This window comes from Arachis ipaensis, chromosome B1, assembly GCF_059453495.1.
Source record: "Arachis ipaensis isolate K30076 ecotype BB chromosome B1, ASM5945349v1, whole genome shotgun sequence".
Taxonomy (NCBI): domain Eukaryota; kingdom Viridiplantae; phylum Streptophyta; class Magnoliopsida; order Fabales; family Fabaceae; genus Arachis; species Arachis ipaensis.
In genome coordinates this window covers 57,610,961-57,614,501 of record NC_142436.1, presented here as the reverse complement: position 1 = coordinate 57,614,501, position 3,541 = coordinate 57,610,961, and the positions used below count along the sequence as shown (strand labels likewise).

Genomic DNA, 3,541 nt, shown 5'->3' with positions numbered 1-3,541 from the left:
GTAAAGAAGCTCTGGAGGCTGGGAAAAAGAGAACTACTCTCTGTATTTTACTTTCTTTGCAAATTCTAGTTTTAGGATGTATTCTCCATCTTTGTTTTCATTTTCAAGAGCTATGAACAACTAAACCCCTTTCATTGGGTTAGGGAGCTCTGTTGTAATTTGATGGATCAATACTAATTTTCATTATTCTTCTTCTAACTTTCCTCTTGATTTTACTTGAAAGCTTTCGATCTTCATCCAATTGAGTAGTTATCTTGGAAGAGAAGCTATTCAAACTTGGATCTCTTTTGAACCTTGAAAGAGGAATGAAGAGATCAAGCTAGAAATGCTTTCTCATGCTGGACCAAATTGGGTTTGGATGGGTATGTGACTATAACCCTCTCAATACTTGATTTGGGAAATGCATGTGGTATAATCAGTGACCATACTTCATCTCTTCTCATGAGCAATTGACCAAGGAATTGGCTATTGATCAAGATTTGAGAGATTGAATTGCAAGAAATTGTAATTCAATCACTTAAGATTGCCAAGAAGATCAATGAGTGCATTGATTGAGGAAGAGATGAAAATGAACTTGATCTGGAGAATTGCAACATCTCCTAAGCCCAATGAACTCCCCATCTCTGATCTTACCCATTCTCTTTAATTTCTGCCATTTACTTTTATGAGCAAATCCCCCATTTCCATTTACAATTATGCAATTTATTTTCAGTCATTTACTTCCAGTCCTTTAATTCTAGCATTTACTTTTCTGTTATTTACATTCCCGCCATTTTATTTTCTGCAACTCTCAACCCAAATCCTGGATTCGCTCAACTAGAACATTCTTCTAATTAAAGTTGCTTGATCAATCAATCCCTGTGGGATTCGACCTCACCCTATTGTGAGTTTTTACTTGACGACAACTTCGGTACACTTGCCGAAGGGAGATTTGTTGAGAAACAAGTTTTCCGTGCATCAAGTTTATGGCGCCGTTGCCGGGGATTGATTGTGCATCAACAATGATTAGATTGGAAGATCACTAGATTGAGCATTTTATTTTGTGAATTTCATTTTCTGTTTGAGTGATTTACTTTTTGTTTTAGTTATACTTCTTCCCTTCTCCCTCTACTCTTTTGTTTTTTCTTTGTTATTTTCAATTCTGTTTGCTAACCCATTAACTGTTTGATATATTGCATCACCCACAACTAACAGCAATTCTGACACAAATACTGTCTGCACCTATTTTCTCTGCTTGTACTTGTTGGTTGTATGACAGGGAGAAGAAGCGGGGCTTCAACTTCCTTTGATTCTGAACCGGAGAGAACCTTCCTTAGACTAAGGAGGGAGGCAAAAGAAAAACGAGTAGTTGGTGCTGAAGAAGAGGAGGAACAGTTTGAGGAATACTTTGAACCAAACATGGAAGAAAACATGGAAAATCATCATGAAGAAGAGACTCACAACCATGGCAGAGGAGGTGGAGCAAATCATGCTGGGGAGGATAGAAGAGTTTTGGGCTCTTACATTAATCCAAACCCAGGCAATTGTGGAAGTAGCATCCAAAAGCCAACAATCCATGCCAACAACTTTGAACTTAAACCCCAGCTCATCACCCTTGTTTAGAACAACTGTTCGTTTGGAGGAGGTGTTCAAGAAGACCCCAATCAACATTTGACCACCTTCCTGAGAATATGTGACACAGTGAAATCTAATGGTGTTCATCCTGACGCCTATAGACTGCTCTTATTTCCCTTCTCACTCAGAGACAAGGCAGCCAAGTGGCTGGAATCCTTCCCAAGGGAGAGCTTGACAACTTGGGAGGATGTGGTGAACAAATTCTTAGCAAGATTCTACTCTCCTCAATGAATCAATAGACTGAGAGCTGAGGTTCAAACCATCAGGCAACAAGATGGTGAGACTCTGTATGAAGCATGGGAGAGGTTCAAAGACTTAACAAGGAGGTGTCCACCTGACATGCTCAACGAATGGGTCCAGCTGCACATTTTCTATGAAGGGCTCTCTTATGAGTCAAAGAAGGTTGTAGACCATTCATCTGAAGGATCCTTGAACAAGAAGAAGACCATTGAGGAAGCCATAGATGTTATTGAAATAGTAGCAGAAAACGACTACTTCTATGCTTCCGAAAGAGGGAACACAAGAGGAGTGATGGAGCTAAACAATGTAGATGCTCTGTTGGCCCAAAACAAGCTCATTACCCAGCAGCTGGCTGACCTCACCAAGAAGATGGAGAGGAACCAAGTAGCAGCAATCTCATCTTCATCAACAATCCAAGAAGGAGTGAATGAAGAAGCAGAGGGGAGTCAGGAGCAAGCCAACTACATTGGGAATTCACCAAGGAAAAACTATGATCCATACTCCAAGACTTACAACCCTGGAAGGAGAAATCACCCGAACTTTGGGTGGGGAAGTGAGCAAGATCAAAATCAATTCACCCAGAGGACATCTCAACACCCCCACAACAACACTTCTCCACATACTTATCAAAACCAAAACAGCACGTCTGCTCCGAATCACTCATCAATTGATGACAAGCTCTCTAAGATTGAAGCCTTACTTGAAGGAATATGCCAAGAAATTCAAGAAAATAAGGTGTTCAAAGAGGAGGTGCGAGCCAATATTAAGAACCAGGGAGAGACCATCAGGAAGTTGGAATTTCAGGTGGGATATTTAGCTGAGAAGATTCCCAAACCTACTGATAGCTTCCCAAGTGACACAGAGAAAAACCCCAAGGGAGAAGCAAAGAAAGTAAGATGGAAAGATTGCAAAATGGTCACTACAAGTGATCAAGAGATTGAAGACAAGCAAAGCAAAGTGTGCAAACAACCTGAAGACAACTCAACAAAGGAGGAGGATAGAGATCACAAAGAACCAGAAATCTCACAACAAGAGCTGCTGAAGCTCTATGCACCATTCCCTCAACTACTCAATAGTAATGTGGGAAAAAGAATATACTCAAGGTTCCTAGACTTGTTTGCATCTCTGCATGTGAACATACCATTCATCAAGGCAATTCAACAAATGCCTGCATTCATCAAGTATATGAAGGAACTTCTTCCCAGGAAAAGCTCACTCAAGGGAGGGCAGACTATAGTGATGAACAAGGAATGTAGTGCCCTTATTCAACCTGAGTTGCCTACAAAAAGAAGAGACCCAGGAAGTTTTCATATACCTTGTGCCATAGGTGAAAACATGTTTGACAGAGCACTATGTGATTTAGGGGCCAGCATCAACTTACTGCCCTTATCCCTGGTGAAGAGGCTGCAGATCAATGAGATAATGCCCACAGATGTCATTATCAGACTGGCTGACAAAACTCAAAAGCAAGCAATAGGAGTGGTGGAAAATGTGTTGCTAAAAGTTGGGAAGTACTTTCTCCCAACAGACTTTGTCATTCTGGACATGGAAGAGAGTCACACTCATCCAATCATATTGGGAAGACCATTCCTAGCTACGGCCAGAGCACTTATTGATGTAGAGAAAGGGGAGCTAATATTGAGAATCCATGATGAACGACTCAACTTCAATGTTTTCAAACTCTCAC

At 40.8% G+C, this 3,541-nt stretch overlaps 1 non-coding gene across 1 annotated transcript; it reads right to left on the bottom strand.

Moving 5' to 3' along the window:
• Window positions 1–1,851: 1,851 nt before the first annotated feature.
• LOC148576685 (small nucleolar RNA R71) lies at window positions 1,852–1,955 on the bottom strand. The gene has a single exon (XR_015903478.1). It is a non-coding gene; the product is annotated as a small nucleolar RNA R71 (small nucleolar RNA).
• Window positions 1,956–3,541: the final 1,586 nt, after the last annotated feature.